The sequence below is a fragment of the Vicia villosa genome, linkage group LG3 (genome assembly GCF_029867415.1).
Source record: "Vicia villosa cultivar HV-30 ecotype Madison, WI linkage group LG3, Vvil1.0, whole genome shotgun sequence".
Classification (NCBI taxonomy): Eukaryota; Viridiplantae; Streptophyta; class Magnoliopsida; order Fabales; family Fabaceae; genus Vicia; species Vicia villosa.
The window spans coordinates 152874702-152897020 of NC_081182.1; positions in this window are offsets into that span (position 1 = coordinate 152874702).

The window sequence follows — 22319 nt, forward strand, 5'->3', positions numbered from 1 at the left end:
TTGAGAAAATACTGCTATTGCTGTTTTTGCTTCGAAGAATCGGTTTTGAGAATAAAACCTTTCCAGAAATTTTTCTTCCAATGTGTTCCAATTTGTCATCACTACCTCGGGTTGATCCAGATACCAATCCTTTGCCTTAGATAGCAAAGAGTGTGGGAACAACCTCTTAAATAATGCTTCCTCATCAGCTTGAGCGACACCCGTAGTACCCGCTAACTCATAGAATCGAGTAAGATGCGTGTACGGGTCTTCATGGTCCAATCTGGCGAAAGGACTTGCACAAATCAATTGTATGATACCGGTCTTCAGTTCTGTCGGTCGCCCGTTGGCGGCAGTTCTCGCGAACTGAGGATTGAGTCTTGGACTATTAGCACATGGACCATTAGCAGCCATGTTGCCAACAGTAGGTTGTATAAAAACTTCCGGTTCTTCCTCCGTGAATAGTTCGTGAAAGAAGAATCCTTCTTGCGACTCGTCAATGGTTTCAAGTTGTTGTGACGATGTCGCGGTTGCGTTGTCTCTTGCTTTTTCTATGTTCGCTCTTTTTCGTGCTTTGCTATTTAACCTCCTAGCGGTCCTTTCGATCTCGGGATCAAAAAGAAGTTGATCGCTAGAAACTTTGCTGCGCATACACAATCTTCTGCAAAACTAGCAAACACGTGAAACAACCAAATAGAGAAAATAAAAATTAAAACTCAAAATAAGAACTATTGCAATGCATGCAATATTGACACCAATCCCCGGCAACGGCGCCAATTTGTTGAAAGTATTTGTGGGTAAATATTTTCTGTAATATATCGTATCCACAGGGATTGGTTAATATCACTGCCGTTCTATAGTTGTTTATTTTGAGTTAAGAAATTTGGTTTGGTTTGTTTTATACTAATAATAATCTCAAAAGCAAATAATAAAATAAAAGCAAGTAAAGGACTTTGTGGTAACAAATAAAGAAAGATGTTGAGTCTTTAGGGTTCATCAACCTAATCCTATACAATTATCAATTAATTCTCAATAGAACAATCCTTTGAATCATTATCTTCACTTATCCTCAAATAAGATTCCATGTCTGCAAATCAAATTAGATAACTTTTACCGGTATGAGATTCGATCTCTCCAAATCACAATAACGATAATAGTAATTAAGAACGATAATTATGAAAACCCAATTACAATTCCATCTCTGCAAATTGCAATTGAATCAATATAGTAACCTAGGGCAAAAGTTAAATCCTTTCTTTCGATCAAAGATTCAACAATGATGTAAATTAAAAGCAAGGTTTCTTATTGATAATAAATTCAAACAATTGTTCACAGGGATTAATCAATGGTAATGTATGTTCATAGGTTAACTACTACCTTAGACTCAACAAGAGGGATTTAGCTCTCCATAGACATGAAGAACATACAAGAATCAATGGAGGAATTCATCTTCATCAATAGAATGCCTTCAATTGGTAAAGAATCCACCTTCTATTGTTATTCTCAGCTTCAGAATCAGATTGCTCTCCTAATTTCGCTCCCACAAAGTATATCTAACCACTTGGAAAACTAGGGCTTTAAAACAGAACTTTTGGGCTTTTAACGCCGAGGCCGCGGTGCGGCAACGGGCTGGCGCGGCGCGCCCCTCAAACAGAAGTATTTTCGCGGCGCGCCTAGGAACTCTCGCGGCGCGCCCTTTGTACTTTCCATCTTTTTCTTCAGCCTTTGAGACTTCCAGCTTCCTTTCCTCCTCATGTTCTTATTAAGTTCTTACTCAGCTCAAAACCTGCAACAATAACACCCACAAGTGATTCGATTTGCTTTACGCACGAACTAAACTTATTCAGTTCAATTCTTAATAAAAACCTATGGATTCATCACATTTTTGCATTGGTTTAGAGAAGAAATCACTTATATTAACACATGAATTTACCATTAATTTACTCCTAACAAAGACAAGCCGATCGTGTACATCTTAGTTGGAAACTTGAAGTTGTATATGATTTTAATTTCTTGTCTTTACCGCTTATGTATGTTTCTTGTACCATTTATAGCATCACTACATATTATTCTAGACATATATGTATGGGGTGTTACAATTGGTATCAGAGCAGGTCGATTCTTGTCCCTGCCATGTGACATCACTAGCAATTCTCTTCTCCCTCACATGTGTGTGTTGCTCGCCCGATTCTTACTAACGTAGTATCCATTCGTTGAGCCTGGCCAGCTCACTGGCTGTATATGCGATAGATAAGATCGTGGTAGAGCCACGACGAGGATGCGTAAGACCCAAAGTGACTCAAGCTAAAGTAGTAGAAGCTAGTTGAGTAGAGGGAATGTTGAGATTGTCCGTTATAAGAGGAGTGTTGGTCGAGGAACCATGGACAATCCATCTGTCGTAGTAATGGTTGAGATAAATGAAAGTCCCAAGATTCTGATTGGATGGGGTGAACCTTCTCTGGATCCTTGTAGTAGTGGCAGAAATGCATGAGACACCTGGGTAGGAATGAAGCAAGGTAATTCTGCGAGAGCCCCCAGCATGTGGAAGTTAAGGAAATTGTTACTCGATCATGGTGTCAGTAGCATACGTGGATGGAGAAACGGTTGAATGGAAGACTTTTGGGAGCTTGGACAGAGACATTGGATCTTTTAGTCAATCTAGCTTGGGAAGTACTTGTGTAGATAAGGATCTACACTCCGACTCGTTTTGGTGTACCCCAAGTAGTAGGTAGTTACCCAGTAAAGGGCTGATCGAACAAGTGGAAGTGGTGACCTCCAATTGGGCAAATTTCCTAGATATCTGTTCTGGTGGAAGGAGCTATTGCATCTTCCTGCTCATTCTGAAATGCGTGAGTCCTAGAACTACGCTAGGAGGCAGCTGATTGAATGAAAATGCAGAGTGAAGTGATCCATGTTTCCATCTAGCTGTGATTCATCTAACCCGAGTGAAGCCGTAGAACTACGCTAGGTGTTGGGTACTTAGGTGGATTGAACTAGTGGTTATCCGCAACGTTGACGGGCTGGCCTTATTATGTGATTGTCGTTATGACCATAGTATTCTTATATGATGGAAGTTAACCCTGAACGTGTAACACTCTTAGGTTTCAGCATCCTAAGGAGTGTGACTGAAAGGATTTGAGAAGCAATGACCCTAGTGGGAGACCTGTCCAGTTATTGTCGGTCGTGGCGATAGGATGCGAGTAGATATCGTTATACGCTACTGGGTAAGTTACTTGAATGCATGGCCTCAAAGTTGGACCACCGTATTGGTACTAACAGACAGGTATGACGCTACAGTATCGCTTTCGTACACGTGATGCATGAGTCATCTTTTCCGATAGATATGAGGCAGTGTTGGTCTGAAAGGTAGGATCCTGATTTGGCACTCGTGAGACACGAACCCAAAATTCTCATAAGGTAGGTGGAATAAGAATCCATATGTCGCACTCGATGATTCGGGATTATGCGAGCGGGTGACAATGAGATGGATTAGATTCTAACGCTACGCTTATGAGGAGACCTTGGGTGGTCGTGGTCACGTGAGAATTTTAGGTTTCTACTTCGTACATGTTCTTTAATCTGTTAGATTGGTGAACCTGGTGTGTGAGTGTCCGAGGCAAGAGATATGTGTGAGCAATATGTCTTGGACAGCATAATGTGTGACCAATCTCTAACCTTGGTGAACACTGCTGGAGTGGATGAAGTGTATCTTGGATTAGCTCGATGTGAGATATACCTAGAGGATTATTTATAGATCCTCAGTAACGTAGACAATGTCGGACCTGGAAAAGTAGAGGCACATTGGTTTTGGTATTGTCGTGGACTTCGAAGGGAGATGTCAGGGCACAGAATATGATCCCTTGTATTGTAATTGCTCCTTAGCCGTTAGAAATACTGCATTAGGGAATACAATCGAGGAAGTCAGTTTTGTGTCCGGATCAGAGATGAAAGGCATTAGGTGACTATGTGATTGAAGCGCGTCTGAGAAAGGATTGTTATATCGGTCAAGTCGCGCAAGTTATTAGAGTGTTATCACACCAACTATATGAAGTCGTATGGTTGGGAAGAGTTATCGCAATAGGCGTAAGGTGTGAAAGGTGGTAAGATAAGGCAAACTCGTACTCGGAGAAATCATTTGGCTTTGGGAGTTCTTGAACCGAAGTATGTGGACCAAGTTGTGTTCGAGTAGACCTAATCCAGAATAATGGAAGATTTGGTGAATTGATTTCTGGGAATTACTCAACCCCGAGGAAAGGTGGGCGATGAGTATGTTTAAGGTTCTAGCACGTGTTGTATTCGGACGAATGCCGAGAATGAATTGTTACTACTAAAATATTAAGTATGGTGTAGTTATGGAACTAAGTGGACCATGGAAAAACTGTTATTCAGGGGATTCCAAGGAGTGTGTGACCGGTAGAGATCAGAGTAGCGCAACGGATAAGTAGAACCAGATGATTACGTAGTGGGTATGGACGAACTACTTGTAGGATTTTGTGTTGGAATAGAGATATCTTCCTAAGAGAACTCACTAGAGTAATGTTTTGGTTTGTTTCCATCTCTCAATGATCCACCACAATCTTGAGAGGTAATGTTGATGGACCGGCTTAGAGGAGGCTTCATGATTGATGTGTGATCAGATGTTCCCCTGGTCGACGATCGGACTTGTGAGTATCGTGGCCATTAGATTGATGAAGTTAAGTGAAGGATTTTACTTGACGAAGATTCATCGTGGATGTGTCTGGTGCACTTATGAGCGTGTGTGAGCACTTGGATGATGGTTGTAGGGCCGTTGTTAGAATTCGCCCTTTTGTCAGTGGAGCTTTATGGGAAATTGTCAGATATAAAGGTTGTAGTTGTGGGATTCTACTCTCTTGTGGATTGCAGTGGCAGTAATTTGGTCTAAGATTGAATAAAGGACCTGTTTGGAAGTGAATCTGGAATATTGTCATTGATGTAAAGTCGTAGCAAGATTTCTTGGAATAACAGTGTTTCTGGAAACCAAGGGAAATAGTGGAGAGTCTGTGGCTTATGTTAAGTAAGGAGGAGTTCGGTAGATATGAGGTACGATGATTATCCAACTAGGTATGGATTGCCAGCAGTTCCAAGGCTACATGCTCAGTATGATGAGTAAAGGTTGAGGACCTCAAAAGAGATGTGTTATGTGAGATCTAAGGTTTCCAATCAGGGACGGTAGAGTACAAGTTTATAAGCAGATTGTGTTTCTTGGATGGAGATGCCAGGATGTTGTTGTCATGGTGATCGGAAAGAATTCGAGGACGAATTCTATTTAAGGGGGGGAGAATGTAATACCCCGATTCTCCGACACTGATGATTATCATTTTATTGGCTAATTGGTAATTAGAGTGCACATTTAGTCTTATTGCATAATAATCTAAGAATGGTTATGATTGAGTTAGTAGAGTAGTTGGAAATAAAAGAGATTGGTTAAGACCAAATGAGATTGGTTACAAACTAACCAAATGGCATTAAGGTGAATAAAACTTAGTTGGAGGATAAAATGGACTTTAAGTACTACTTGCATGGGCTTAAGGGCATGTTTGGGTGATAGTAATGCAAATCATAATTTTGAGAGAGAGATAATTAGAGGCATGGAGGAAGAAGAAGAACTTATGTTCAACTTTTCCATTTTCGCACCTATAGAACAGCCTTCACTAAACAAGTAATAACTCGTCACTCGTAACTCCGAATGAGCTGATTCCGGTCTTGTTGGAAAGCTTACGAATTTCCCTAAAATTTGCATATATGGATCGCCTCTTGCATGTTCTTTATCATGGAGAAAAACGCGTTTGAAGTAGAGGGTCTGATGCTGATTTTTAGAAAAGACATGCATGCCGGTTTGACAACATTGGAGGTAGAGTTTTGATCAAAGGAGAACCTTGAGAGCATCATTATCATCCTTTCAACTTCTACAACTCAGAATCTTCATGAGATAAGGTGAGTTCCATTAGATAGGAACCTTGGGTAGGAAATTGGGATTAATGTATGTCAAGGGTTTAGTTGAGTTAAACTTGTTGCATGATTGATCAATTAGTGTAAAATATGTTCTTTTAGTATCCTTGCATGTTCTGGTATGATAATATATGCTAGGGTTTCATTTGGGGTGATTGGAGATGCAAAAAGTGAAGTAAGGAACCAAAATTCGTATTCTGCACTATCAGGTTCGCTACAGCGAACTCTGTGTTCGCTGCAGCGAATGCCTGGTGACTGCATAATTGTGTTTTTACAAAAAATGCCATAACTTGAGTTCTACAACTCGAAACGGAGCGCCGTCAGAAGCATTGGAAAGGTCTTTCATTTATCTATGTGATATTGCTTAAATAATATGCTTTTGATGCAGATATAAATTATGGTATATGATTAGGTGTTGCTTGGTATTAGAATAAGGACAATTAGCCTCGAGTTTATGTCAATAAGATGTGATCCGTGTGTTGAACTTAGACCAGGATGTTACCTTAACTATTAAGATGTATAATGTTATCCTAAAACTGAGTATTGAACCCATGGTGGTGTTTTTAGGAAGTTTAGACGAACTATAGAAATTCTGACTTTTCCTTGAATTGAGAACTTCGCTGTAGCGAACTTGGGCTCGATGTAGCAAACTAGTAGCGAATAAGTTTGGGAGTTGATTTGATTTATTCGCTGGGGCTCGCTACTGCTCGCTGTAACGAATCAGGGCTTCGCTGGCAGTTCGCGTATCAAACTGGTCTGATGCAGAATTTATACTTTTCCCTGTTGAGTGCAGTTTGGTTTCGAATTGGGAACCGAATGTCTCTTGTTTTAGATTGAGAATTATCATGGAATTGTTTGATTAAATATATGCTTTCTATGATAATTGGACGCATGATTACACTATGATTATGATATTGGTATGCATGTTTGATTAGTTATGAATCACACGTGACGTTATGTATAATTATGCATTGTTTCCCGCTTGTTGCGGTTGAACATTCGGAGTTGTTTGATTGTATGGCTCTATGAGCATGGTTGTTATGTATGCTTGAATCAAAGTAAGCTTAATCTACTAGGTGGTAAGGCCTGTTTATGGACTTAGTTCCATCATTTACCGTTGTGATGTGCTAGTGAGGGTCTTGATAGGCGTTTCCCACTAGGGGTTAACACATCGGCATGCTCGGTATGTTTTGTGCACCTAAGCTACCATTGCAATATGCTGGTGAGGGTCTTTAAAAGGCGTTTCCCACTTGGGGTAATATATCGGCGTGATTGGTAGGGTGGGGTCGTGATGCCATATAGGCTACATCACTTCGGACTCACCTCTAGTGGTGCCACGTAGGCAATGCCACTAGGCTTTCCCCCGGTGGGCTTGTACTGTCTCGTAGACGTTTTCGCATCTGTATAACCACCTGCGTATATACATGATTGATGAGGTAGTGACGCCACTTAGGAAGTCACTGCGGTAACTCGTCACAGATGAGATTGTGTAGCCAAGTAGGCCTAAATCACATGGGATTCATCTGACTCATTGTGCGGTGGGCTTATGCGAGTCTCTTGACGGCATGTACAGGAGTGACTCACCGAGGGTGTGGTTTGGCAGCCTAGGTAGACGAGCAAGATTTACTCCTGGATTCCTCGTACATGGGTACGGGTCTGCATACTTGTTTGTGATGGCATTGAGCCTGTTGTTGTATTTACCTCATTGGATAGTTATGGGACTTCCACTGATGGTGTACCCTTGTTTGTACTTGTACCTAGCCGTGAGGGAAACTTGGATTCTCGGTGAATCCGTTTGATTGCATGAACCTTGTAGAACCGAGCGAACCCGTAAGATAGGGGAACTCACTGAGATTTAGTAATCTCATCCCAATCCTCTTATTATTTTTCAGGAACAGGTTAGAAGTAGACGGATTGCCTGAAGGATTTCTTTGAAGACTGTGGACAAGTAATTGGCAGGAAGACCTCGTCAGACATTATCTTTCCGCTGTGTATTGTTGAAGACAAGCCGATCGTGTACATCTTAGTTGGAAACTTGAAGTTGTATATGATTTTAATTTCTTGTCTTTACTGCTTATGTATGTTCCTTGTACCATTTATAGCATCACTACATATTATTATAGGTTTAGAAATTTGTTAGTTTAAATTTAAAATAATAGCTACTTGCATTTATTATGGGATTGAAATAAGGAAAGACTAGTGCTTTGCAAACTTCCCTAAAACATTGTAATATAAATTAAACTAAAAGTAAACTTTTTCTAAATAATTCAAAAACAAGACATCATAACCAGAAACAAAACTTATACAAGAACATGGTTGTTCTTGAATCTAACGTACATCGTCAATCATCTAAACTTTTCAATTTTTATTGAATTTAAATTTAACTCTGGTTAAATTAAGAAACTAATAAATTTAAATTTTCAAATTTAAATAAATTCATAAAATAATTTAAATTTTGTCTTGTCAATAATAAAGTATGTATATTTTTGAAAACAAAATTTTGAATATTTTTTCTTAAACAGGTAATCGTACACACACACGCCCATAAAATGTATTTTATTTTCTTATGACGAAAACATCCTTTAAATATTAAACTGCCAAACATATTTTACCTTAATATCTTCTTAGACTTAGTTTTCAAAAGCAGAGTAATATAACTAGTAAAAAATACTTAAACATGGATTAAGGTCATTAAAATTGTCTTAACTAAGTGTAATCCATCCTTTATTTCTAAAAAAGTGTGGAAAAATAAATCTATTACATGATTAATTTAAATATATTTTTCTTTTCCATGTTTAGGAATTCTATTAACTTCAATGCATACCTTTAAAAATTTTACAAAAATCCTAGCTTTTGATTAGCTTATAAATTTTTTCATTAATATCAAAGGTTAACTTACTAAGTAGCTGAAATAACATTATGTGTGTGACGTGGAAATTTTAAATGATATGACATCAATATTTTCAACTAACTAGTCAAAATACGCATATTAGACTTTGCCATACACGGTACTTATTTGATAAAAAAGGTAAAAATTTTAAGATATAAATAATCATATCGATCATTGGTATAAACCAAACAATATTTTGAAAATCTTCGATGTATAATTTGTATGATAGTTGAACCATTATAATCCTTAATATTACCTGTATAAAATGGATAACGAACTAATAAAATATGTGGACAAAAGTTTATAAACATAACTATAATTACAAATGTATGGTAACAAGCTCGGACACTAGTGCATATTTCCCAACTCTAAAAATAAAACCGCTAAAATATATTAGCTTTTAACAAATGAAAAAAAGATAATGATAACAGAATAATTTAAATAATTACAACCAACTAACCGTTTAAAAAGGAAAACCAGTGAAAAGAAAGAAAAATAATGGATTAAAAACATATAAAACTACATAATATGAAGACCACTTGGGAGGTTGTTGTTGTATCTAGTTTTTACAAGTGAAGAAGATATAGTGAAAAATTAAATAACTTCAAAACCTGTAACACCCCATACATACATTGCCTGGGATATACGTATATGGCATTAAAATGGTACTCGAAAATCATAAACATAAGCAGCATAATAGATAATGTATAAGTACAAGTACAAAAGCCCAAACTGTCATGGCCAAAATACATGAGTTCCAACTGGTACAAATACATATCCATAGTACAAAAGATGGAGATACAAAAGATCATAGACTATGACAGAACGCATCGCCAAGAAACATCAACTCGAAGCTAAGTCATCTTACCATTTCCTCGATCCTACCTCGAACCACCTGTAAAAAGAATAATTGGAATGGGGTGAGATTACTAAATCTCAGTGAGTCTCCCTATCCTACGGGTTCACTCAGTTCTACAGGGAACATGCAACAAGATAGATTCACCGAGAATCCAGGTTGTCCTCACAGCCAGGTACAAATACAAACAAGGGTACACCATCAATGGAAGTCCCATATCTATCCAAGAAGGCATCAACAATAACAGGCTCAACGCCATCACAAACAAGTATGCAGACCCGTACCCATGTACGAGGAATCCAGGAAGAAGTGTACGTCCCACTAATTAGGCTACGCAATCCACACCCTCTGTGAGTATCCAAGTACATAGCATCAAGAGACTTGCACAAGCATATCGCAAGACTAATTGGATACTCTTCCTATATGGAATCCATCCGAGATGAGTTATCACCGTGACATAGCCTAAATGGCATTCGGCCCCATCATTGTCCACACGCAGATGAGTTACGCCGAGTGCAACCAAGCCTTCTTGACAGTACAAGCCCACCGGGCGAAAGCCTAGTGATCTTGCCTACGTGGCATCACTAGAGATGAATCGGAAGTAATGTCGCCTACATGGCACTACTTCTCCACCATACCAAGCACGCTGATGTGTAACGCAAGTGTGGAAGTGCCCCCTTCGGCCCTCACAAGCACATCGCAGTGGTAGCTCAGGTGTGTAAAACATACCGAGAACGCTGATGTGTAACGCAAGTGTGGAAGTGCCCCTACGGCCCTCACAAGCTCATCGCAACGGTAGTAAGTGTTCTATGAGATTTACCTCCTAATAGTATAGGCCTACTCCAATTCAAGCATAACACACATCACCGAGATCACACAGCACGGTATAAGCCATCACATAGGCAATCACATTCGAATGTTCAACCGGAACAAACGAAATCAATAATAATAATACCACAATATAATCCACACCATTTGTATTTCACAACATACAAGCATATCCAAGGGATTTCAGTCATCATGGTCTTTTATAATTAAAACATATATCAGAATGCCAAACAAGTCATAAGAGGCCTTCGATCCCGACACAAAGCGAAACTTCACTCATAGTGGAGAATTATCAATTCTGCATCAGACTAGTTCGCTACAGCGAACTTCTGTTCGCTACAGCGAACTCAAACAGAAGCAAACTTTCTCAAATCCAGGTTAGTTCGCTACAGCGAACTCCCAGCGAAGCCCCGATTCGCTACAGCGAATGAAAGTTCGCTACAGCGAATAAATCAACTCAACTCCCAGGTTTATTCGCTACACAGTTTGCTACAGCGAATAAATCAATTCAACTCCCAGGTTTATTCGCTACACAGTTCGCTACAGTGAACCATTCGCTATAGCGATTGAAAGTTTGTTGCAGCGAACTCTGCAAAATCAGCAAAATGTAGAAACGCATTTGGGGTCCCCAAGCCCCAAATTTCTACATGCAGCCATTGATGATCGAATAATAAGCTATAGTAAACATGCATATACTCATTATTACCAGAATGGAGAGTTAAACATGCAATTTGTAAGATCATTGAACATTTACTCTCAAAAACCCTTTAACCCCAAACATGGCATAAACCCCGTAGAATACCCCATGGTCTCTATCTATGAGACTCACCTGATTAAGCTAGGGAAGGAGCTCCAAAATTCAGAAGTGGATGATGAAGATCGATGGATCAAAGGTGCATGCAAGGCTGAAAGTTGAATGGTCTTCTCCTTCCTTCTTCTTTCACGTTTTCTCTCTCCCTCTTTACAAAAATCTGATTTTTGGCTTCTAAAAATGAGAAATGTCCCAAAACCAAACAATCCTTATGACTTAGATAGAGTGCAAAGACTAAAATATCCCCCAACTAGACTTTATTTACCATAATGCCACTTGGTTCCATCTCAACTAAATGAAATTCCTATCATTTAATCTCTTAATGAAAAAAAATAGAATATTACATTCTCCCCCCCTTAAATAGAATTCGTCCTCGAATTCGAAAACTTACCAGAATAAGTGAAGATACAACTCCCGCATCTCTGATTCGAGCTCCCAAGTTGCTTCGTCAGGACGCGATTCTTCCCACAACACCTTCACAAGAGGTATCTCTTTGCTTCTCAACGACTTGCTAGCATACTCCAAGATACGACAAGGTTGCGGTTGGAAAGAAAAGTCTGGTTCTACTTCAATCGTATCTGGTAGGATAGGATGAAACGAATCCGGCACAAACTTCCGCAACTGAGACATATAGAATATGTCACGCAGCTTGGATAGTGAAGGAGGCAACGCTAACTGGTATGCGACTTCACCTATCCGTCTCATGATCTGATAAGGTCCTACGTATCTCGGGCTAAGCTTGCGCGTCTTAAAAGGTCCTTTCAACCTCAACCTCGAAGTCACCTTCAAGAACACATGATCTCCTACATCAAATTCCAACGGTCTCCTTCGTTTGTCCGCATAACTCTTCAGTCGATATTGAGCTTGTTTCATCTTATCTCGGATCATCTTAACTTTCTCTGTGGTTTCTTGAATTATCTCCGGTCCAAGAATTCCCTTCTCACCAACTTCAGACCAACACAAAGGTGATCGACATTTTCGTCCGTACAAAGCTTCATACGGTACCATCCCGATACTCGCATGATAACTGTTGTTATACGCGAATTCTCTCAAAGGTAAGTTATCTTTCCAATTTCCACCAATTTCCAAGATACATGCCCTTAGCATATCCTCAATGGTATGAATAGTCCTTTATGTTTGTCCATCTGTCTGAGGGTGGTTAGAAGTGCTCAAATTCAGATCTGTATCCATCTCTTGATGAAAAGCTTTCCAAAATTGGGAAGTGAACTTCGGATCTCTATCCGACACAATGCTAGAAGGTACACCGTGCAATCTTACAATCTCTACTACAAAAAGCCTCGCAAGGTGAGAAACTTTGTGAGATGTCTTAACCGGTAAGAAATGTGCGGACTTAGTCAAATGGTCCACTATCACCCATATCGAGTTATGCCCACCTAATACTCGTGGTAGTCCCAAAATGAAGTCCATGGATATACTGTCCCATTTCCAAACAGGAATATCCAATGGTTGCAACATACCACCGGGCCTTTGGTGCTCTATCTTCACTTGTTGGCAAATCACGCACTGCCTACGTAATCAGCCACATCTCTCTTCATACCAGGCCACCAAAAATTCCCTTTCAAGTCTTGATACATCTTGGTCGATCCGGGATGGATGGTGAATTTGTTCTTGTGAGCCTCGTCCAGAATTAACCTCCTTAACTCCGCGTCATTTGCACACACATCCTTTGTCCAAAAAGAATGAGTCCATCAGATGTACGAACGAAATCTGGAAGGTTTGCTTTAGCCTGCAATTCTACATCATTCCATTGTGCTTGATGGATCCTTTCCCGCAACTCATTCTCAATACACAAGTTACTTATCAACACACTCGTTGGTGCCCACTCAAATTGTAAGTCCAAATTTCTGAACTTCTCCATAAGGCCAAACTCCAACATCATCAGCTCTGCAACTTTTATCTCTTTTCTACTCAAGGCATCCGCTACCTTATTAGCTTTACCGGGATGGTACCTCAAATCAAAGTCAAAGTCCTTCAAGTACTCCATCCATCTCCTCTGACGCATGTTAAGTTCCTTCTGATCAAAGAGATACTTCAAACTCTTATGATCACTAAACATCTCAAAGTGAACTCCATACAAATAATGTCGCCACACCTTAAGTGCAAACACAATTGCAGCTAGTTCAAGGTCATGAGTAGGATAATTCTTCTCATGAGATCTCAACTGTCTAGATGCATAAGCTACAACCTGTCCATCTTGCATTAACACTCCACCTAACCCTTTCTTAGAAGCACCACAGAACACTTCATGAGATCGGTTTGGATCTGGGATCACCAACACTGGAGCTGTAGTTAATTTCTCCTTGAGTTTCTGAAAGCTCTTCTCACATTCTGAATTCCAACTAAACGAAACCTCCTTCCTTGTAAGCCTGGTCAAAGGTAACGCCAACTTGGAAAAGCCCATAATGAACCTCCGATAGTAACCTGCCAAGCCTAGAAAACTACGGACTTCAGTTGCATTCTTGGGTCGTTCCCAATTTAACACTGCTTCTACCTTTGATGGGTCTACAGCTACGCCGCCGCCAGATATAACATGTCCAAGAAACTTAACTTCAGACATCCAGAATTCACACTTACTAAACTTTGCGAACAACTGCTTTTCTCGAAGAACCGACAACACAATCCTCAAATGCTCCATGTGCTCTTCGATAGTCTGAGAGTAGATCAAGATGTCGTCTATGAAGATTACCACAAAATGAGCCAGATATGGCTGGAACACTCGGTTCATGTAATCCATAGAGACAACAGGAGCATTGGTTACTCCGAATGGCATAACCAAAAACTCGTAAAGACCGTATCTCGTCCTAAAAGCAGTCTTAGATACATCCGAACTCTTAACCCGAATTTGATGATATCCCGACCTGAGGTCAATCTTCGAGAACACACAGGCTCCTTTCAATTGATCCAGGAGGTCATCAATCCGCGGTAGAGGATACTTGTTCTTTATGGTTACCTTGTTCAACTGTCGGTAGTCGATGCACAAACGCATACTACCGTCCTTCTTCTTTACTAATAAGACTGGGGCTCCCCATGGAGAAACACTAGGACGAATGAAGTGTTTCGCCAACAACTCCTCTAACTGACTCTTCAACTCCCTTATCTCCGTAGGAGACATTCGATAAGGGGCAATCGAAACTGGAGCGGTACCCGGAACAAGATCAATAGAAAATTCAACTTCCCTTTCCGGCGGAAGAGAAGTAACATCCTTAGGAAATACATCGGAAAACTCACACACAACCGGAATCTCCAATACACTCTTCTTGTCCTTGGAGTCCGACGTAAGAACCAAAAGGAAAGACTTCTCTTGAGAAAAAAGGTAGTTGACCATGTTAATCGTACCTTCAAGAAGATGTTCAATAGCATCGGTTGATGTAGTCTCCTCAGCCGGAATGAAGATAGCCTTCTCTTTACAACCGATGTACACCGAGTTAGCTGATAACCAGTCCATTCCCAGCACTACATCGATCTTCTTAAGCGGTAGACAAATAAGGTCAATCAGAAATCTACGACCATTGAAGGTAATAGAACACTCCCTACAAATTTCCCGAGCTTCTACTACATCGTCCGTAGCCGACGAGATAATCATAGGATTAGGAAGAAGACTCGTCTCAAAACCAAGCCTCCGCACACAAGGATAAGAAATAAAAGAATGTGTTACTCCACAATCAACTAGCACAAACAAGGGCTGATCATTAACATAACACGTACCAGCAACAAGTTTAGTGTTTCCTTGGGCCTTCCTAGCGTCCAAGGTGTAAACACGACCTTTAGTCTTCTCAGGAACATTTGGGGCTGCACAATCTCTCGCAATATGTCCTGGCTGATGACACCTGAAACAGACCCCAGCATCTGGTCTATAATGCCCATAATGTTTCTTGTTGCACTTGCCACATTGTGGAGGTTGATTAAAGCGATCCCCGTAAACTGGTTTCTTCATAGCTGGAGAATTGCGGGGTTTCAAATGCTGTCCCAACCTCCCTTGATCCCTACGAACCGGCTTGTTCTGCTCTTTCTCTTCCTGAATCCTCTTCAATGTGTTCTCAACAATATAACATTGCCTCAAACACTCGGCATAAGTGGTAAACTCCCTTTGAGACACACCGTGCACAATATCAGCATTCAGCCCCATGAGAAACTGATCGATCTTCCATAACTCATCTGGTGCATAGGCAGCTTGTCTAGAATATGCAGCCATGTCTTCGAACTTCTCCGCATACTCAGACACTGACATGTTGCCTTGCTTGAAGGACTGAAACTCACGCTCCTTCAAAGCACGCACACTGTTGGGGTAGTACTTCTCCAAGAAGGCTGTCTTGAAATGTTGCCAATCCTTTAGAATCCCTCGGTTAGTGAAATATGTAGATTCCGTATTCCACCATCTACCCGCCGGTCCCTTCATATTCTGAGCAGCAAAGATTACCTTCTCTTCTTCTGTGCACTGAATGGCCTGAAATATCATCTCCATGCCATACAACCAATCATGAGCAATCACAGGATCTAAGCCACCCAAGAACTCTGGCGGATCCATCCGAAATAAGGCACGTAAATCAGGCCCTGTTGCAGCCTGAGGAGTAGGAGCAGGAGCGGTTGGTTGTTGCCCTTGCATGCCTGGCATCATTTGCATCATCATTTGATTCTGCTGTTGCATCTGGTTCATTATCTGCACCCAAGGCACACCCGCATTCTCAGTTTCAGGCTCAGTCTCCACATTCCTCGTCCTGGGCCTTCCGGGACCTCTACGTTGTTCAGCCATCTTCCTGTTTGTCCTACACACGGAATCAAGTTTATCAAGCTTAATGCCATAAGTAAGACATAAGGAATCATGCCGACACTACACATATGAGGCAGAATTATGCTGACTTATGATGTTTCGTGGCAAAGCCGAGAATCGACCAGCTCTGATACCAACTGTAACACCCCATACATACATTGCCTAGGATATACGTATATGGCATTAAAATGGTACTCGAAAATCATAAACATAAGCAGCGGAATAGATAATGTATAAGTACAAATACAAAAGCCCAAACTGTCATGGCCAAAATACATGAGTTCCAACTGGTACAAATACATATCCATAGTACAAAAGATGGAGATACAAAAGATCATAGACTATGATAGAACGCATCGCCAAGAAACACCAACTCGAAGCTAAGTCATCTTATCCTTGCCTCGATCCTGCCTCGAACCACCTGTAAAAAGAATAATTGGAATGGGGTGAGATTACTAAATCTCAGTGAGTCTCCCTATCCTACGGGTTCACTCAGATCTACAGGGAACATGCAACAAGATAGATTCACCGAGAATCCAGGTTGTCCTCACAGCCAGGTACAAATAAAACAAGGGTACACCATCAATGGAAGTACCATAACTATCCAAGAAGGCATCAAAAATAACAGGCTCAACGCCATCACAAAAGAGTATGCAGACCCGTACCCATGTACGAGGAATCCAGGAGTAAGTGTACGTCCCACTAATTAGGCTACGCAATCCACACCCTCGGTGAGTATCCAAGTACATAGCATCAAGAGACTTGCACAAGTACATCGCAAGACTAATCAAATACTCTTCCTATATGGAATCCATCTGAGATGAGTTATCACCGTGACATTGCCTAAATGGCATCCGGCCCCATCATTGTCCACACGCAGATGAGTTACGCCGAGTGCAACCATGCCTTCTTGACAGTACAAGCCCACCGGGCGAAAGCCTTGTGATCTTGCCTACGTGGCATCACTAGAGGTGACTCAGAAGTAATGTCGCCTACATGGCACTACTTCTTCACCATACCAAGCACGCTGATGTGTAACGCAAGTGTGGAAGTGCCCCCTTCGTCCCTCACAAGCACATCGCAATGGTAGCTCAGGTGTGTAGAACATACCGAGAACGCTGATGTGTAACGCAAGTGTGGAAGTGCCCCCTACGGCCCTCACAAGAACATCACAACGGTAGTAAGTGTTATATGCGATTTACCTCCTAATAGTATAGGCCTACTCCGATTTAAGCATAACACACATCACCGAGATCATACAGCACGGTATAAGCCATCACACAGGCAATCACATTCGAATGTTCAACCGGAACAAACGAAATCAATAATAATAATAATACCACAATATAATCCACACCATTTATATTTCACAACATACAAGCATATTCAAGGTATTTCAGTCATATCATGGTCTTTTACAATTAAAACATATATCAGAATGCCAAACAAGTCATAAGAGGCCTTCGATCCCGATACGAAGCGAAACTGCACTCATAGTGGAGAATTATCAATTCTGCATCAGACTAGTTCGCTACAGCGAACTCAAACAGAAGCAAACTTTCTCAAATCCAGGTTAGTTCGCTACAGCGAACTCCCAGCGAAGCCCCGATTCGCTACAGCGAATGAAAGTTCGCTACAGCGAATAAATCAATTCAACTCCCAGGTTTATTCGCTACACAATTCGCTACAGCGAACCATTCGCTACAGCGAATGAAAGTTCGCTGCAGCGAACTCTGCAAAATCAGCAAAATGCAGAAACGCATTTGGGGTCCCCAAGCCCCAAATTTCTACATGCAGCCATTGATGATCGAATAATAAGCTATAGTAAACATGCATATACTCATTATTACCAGAATGGAGAGTTAAACATGCAATTTGTAAGATCATTGAACATTTACTCTCTAAAACCCCATAGAATACCCCAAGGTCTCTATCTATGAGACTCGCCTGATTAAGCTGGGGAAGGAGCTCCAAAAATCAGAAGTGGATGATGAAGATTGATGGATCAAAGGTGCATGCAAAGCTGAAAGTTGAATGGTCTTCTCCTTCCTTCTTATTCTTTCACGTTTTCTCTCTCCCTTTTCACAAAAATCTGATTTTTGGCTTCTAAAAATGAGAAATGTCGCAAAACCAAACAATCCTTATGACTTAGATAGAGTGCAAAGACTAAAATATCCCCCAACTAGACTTTATTTACCATAATGCCACTTGGTTCCATCTCAACTAAATTAAATTCCTATCATTTAATCTTTTAATGAAAAAAAATAGAATATTACAAAACCTAAGAGGTTTAGTGAATATGTGTCATTAATTTTCCACTATGTCATCTTCACTTGTAAAATACCATATTCTTCAATTTTCACCTTCCTAAGTTTTGTTCCCAATAAATTTTAATGGATCTTTTTTAGTATCAAAAGGGATTTTATATAGTAAATTAAATTATAGGGAGGAAAGATTAATTGTGCTTGTGGATTACATGGATTGGGTTATTTTATCATATTAAAATGGGTATTAACAAACTTATCAACATGCATGGACAATGGTATATATTTTTTTTAATTATAGTTTGGAGACAAACTTGGAGTTATAGTTTTTGCAGTTTGTTAGTTTAAATTTAAAATAATAGCTACTTGCATATATTATGGGATTGAAATAAGGAAAGACTAGTGCTTTGCAAACTTCCCTAAAACATTGCAATATAAATTAAACTAAAAATAAACTTTTTCTAAATAATTCAAAAATAAGACATCATAACCAGAAACAAAATATAGACAAGAACATGGTTGTTCTTGAATCTAACGTACATCGTCAATCATCTATACTTTTCAATTTGTATTGAATTTAAATTTAACTCTGGTTAAATTAAGAAATTAATAAATATAAGTTTTCAAATTTAAATAAATTCATAAAATAATTTAAATTTTGTCTTGTCAATAATAAAGTAATGCATATTTTTGAAAACAAAATTTTGAATATTTTTTCTTAAACAGGTAATCGTACACACACACGCCCATAAAATGTATTTTATTTTCTTATGACGAAAACTGAAACACTCCATTTATTTTCATAATTTAATTTAATTTATTTAATTGAATTATGGGGAATTATTTGGAATTATGGAAGATTATGAAGGATTAAGTAATTGGGCTTGAGTCGTGGTTAGTAAGGAGGGAGTGCATTGGTAGGCCACATTACTAATTAAAACAATTTTATTTCATTTTTAATAAAATAGAAGGAGTTGTGGAATAGAGAAGGTTACAGCATTTTGGAAAAGAGTCTGAACGTGAAAAGAGAAGAGGAGCGGAGAAGTGCAACAAGAGGAAGAGCGAAGAATCAACCTTCAGGTAAGGGGGGACTCTTCCGTTTATCTTCTATTATGGGGTTATAGGTAGTATGATAGAATTGATCATGTTAATCGTACCAATTGAGTTATGCTTAGGTTGTAGAAATGTTAGGTTTTGGGAGAATTGATTAATAATGATTGTGTTGATCATGTATGGTGTTAATTAGATGATTTAAATGTATTATGATGTGTTATAATCTGTGTTTGTTTCACTGTATGCGAAATCTGGTTGGAATGGGATTGGTTTGGTAATGACTTGGTGAAGGAAGGGCAAAATCGCAGGCTGTTTTCTGCGATTCGGAGTTCTGGAAATCGCCAGTTCGCGCCGCGTCCAGAAGTTGGCGCCGCGAACTGCTTGGCAGAAAGCCAGGAAGTTGGGTTATGTTCAGTACGCGCCGCAAACCTTCGTTTGCGCCGCGAAGGCGTAGTTCCTTCTCGTTCCGCGTCGCGAACCCTTGTTTGTGCCGCGAAGGCGTAGTTCCTATTCGTTCCGCGCCGCGAAATGTGTGTGGCGCCGCGTGCTGTTGGTTGTTTGCGACAGGCCGTTTTGAAAAGTTTAAAGAGGTGTAACATTTGAACCGTAAGCCGGATTTTGGTGCTGTTTCAAGTATAGTGAAGCTAATCAAATAATTTATATAATAAAATGATGTTGTGGTTGTAACCGGTGTTTGTTATACAAGTATGGTCGGTATAAAATATGTGTTTTACTATGGCTGAGGAATAACATGATTGTGTGTGGCTATTACTATTGTAATTGATGGTTATGACATTTGGTCGATTTATGTGGGTGATGAGCATGTTATGGTTGATGCATGCATTCATAATCATTATGTGGCTGGTCCTTGATGATGGTGGATCAGTGGTAGCTAATTCCCATTGTGTGGAATTAGTGAGTGGGTGTTACCGTATCCTTGACGATGGTGGGTCGGTGAGTTGGGTTATCCCAGATTTTGGTACCACATGGATGTAGTTACATTACATTAGGCTGTTTGTGCTATTATAACATGAATGGAAGATTGTCCAATGTTATAATATGTGTTGATTGGTTGTTTGCTTACTGATTGTATGGTTTGAATCTGATTGTAACTGTGATTGGGTGAATGGCATGTGAAACGATATTTTATTGTCTATATCTTATAACATTAGCTAAATATGAATGTGACTCACCCTTATTGTTGTTATTTTTCAGATTGAGGAGTAGCTCTTGTACTTGGTGAGGATTAGCTCGTCAAGTAGTTCGTTAGAGTCAGTTGGGTTTGTGTCATGCTCTGGTCGTGTAACACTGGGGACGTTGTTTAGAGTTATTTGTGGAACACTTTTTATTTCAGTATTTTATTATGGTGGTGTTTTAAGTCTATGACTTTGGATGTTGCATTGTTCAGATGTTAAATATATTTCCGCTGTGTTGACATGACGATCTGAATGATATTTGAGTTTAACGTTCCTTTTTATGGCATGACATGAGTATTATTTTAATTATATGGAAGTTGTAATGCCCTTTTCATGTTTTACTCTGATTATTGTTTAATATTATGCAGGGTATTAGAAGGGTGTTACAATAGTGGTATCAGAGCATAGTCGGTCGTTTGAGTCAGACTCTTAGTGTCGGTTAATCCCTCGTATGCGATTAGTGTAAGATTGACACGGTCGATACTTCTTGTTCTAATAAATATTGTTTTATACTTAGCAGAACAATGGCCGGAAGAGGAGGAAGAAACGACGACGCGATTGCTGAGGCTCTCGGTATGATTGCTGGTGTGTTGGGAGGGAATGCCAATGGAGCTGGAATTGGTGCTGACAGGCAGCTGAACAGCTTTCAGAGGAACAATCCTCCGTTGTTCAAGGGCACTCACGACCCCGAAGGCGCCCAGAAGTGGCTAAAGGAAATTGAAAGGATCTTCCGGGTGATTGATTGTGACGAAAATCTGAAGGTGAGATATGGTACTCACATGCTGTCTGAAGAAGCTGATGATTGGTGGATGGCTAGTAGGGACGAACTGCAAGCTGCAGGTGTTGCAATCACTTGGGCTGTATTCAGGCGAGAATTCTTGCGGAGGTACTTTCTTGAGGATGTTAGAGGCAAGAAAGAGATTGAATTTTTGGAGCTGACACAAGGTAACATGACCGTGCCAGAGCATGCGTCCAAGTTTGTTGAGCTGGCAAAGTATTATGTCCACTACAATAATGATGAGGCGAGTGAGTTCTCGAAGTGTGTTAAGTTTGAAAATGGTCTCCGTGATGAGATTAAACAGGGTATCAGATACCAGAGGATTCGCAGGTTTGTCGATTTGGTTGACTGCAGCCGAATCATTGAAGAGGACAATATTAAACTGAAGTCGTCACACTCTCGCGAGTTAGTCGACAGGAAAGGGAAAAAGCATGTGGATCGTGGTAAGCCATATGGTAAGGGTAACCAGAAAGCTGGAGGTTGGAAGAAACCCAGTGGGGGAGACTCTAGTGCCCCTATTAAGTGCTTCAAGTGTGGAGAACCTGGACATCGCATTCACGAGTGCAAAAGTGAGGAAAAGAAGTGCTATAGATGTGGAAAGGCAGGTCACATTGCTATTGAATGCAAAGGGAACACTGTAACTTGTTTCAACTGCGGGGAAGAAGGTCATATTAGTCCTAAGTGTCCTAAGCCGAGGAAGAATCAAGCTGGTGGTAAGGTGTTCGCCTTATCTGGTTCAGAGACTACTCCAGAGGATCGGTTGATTAAAGGTACGTGTTTTATCCATGGCACTCCTTTAATTGCAATAATAGATACTGGAGCAACCCACTCGTTTATTTCATTGGATTGTGCTAAACGCCTGAATTTGGAAATATCTGATATTAATGGAAGTATGATCATTGACA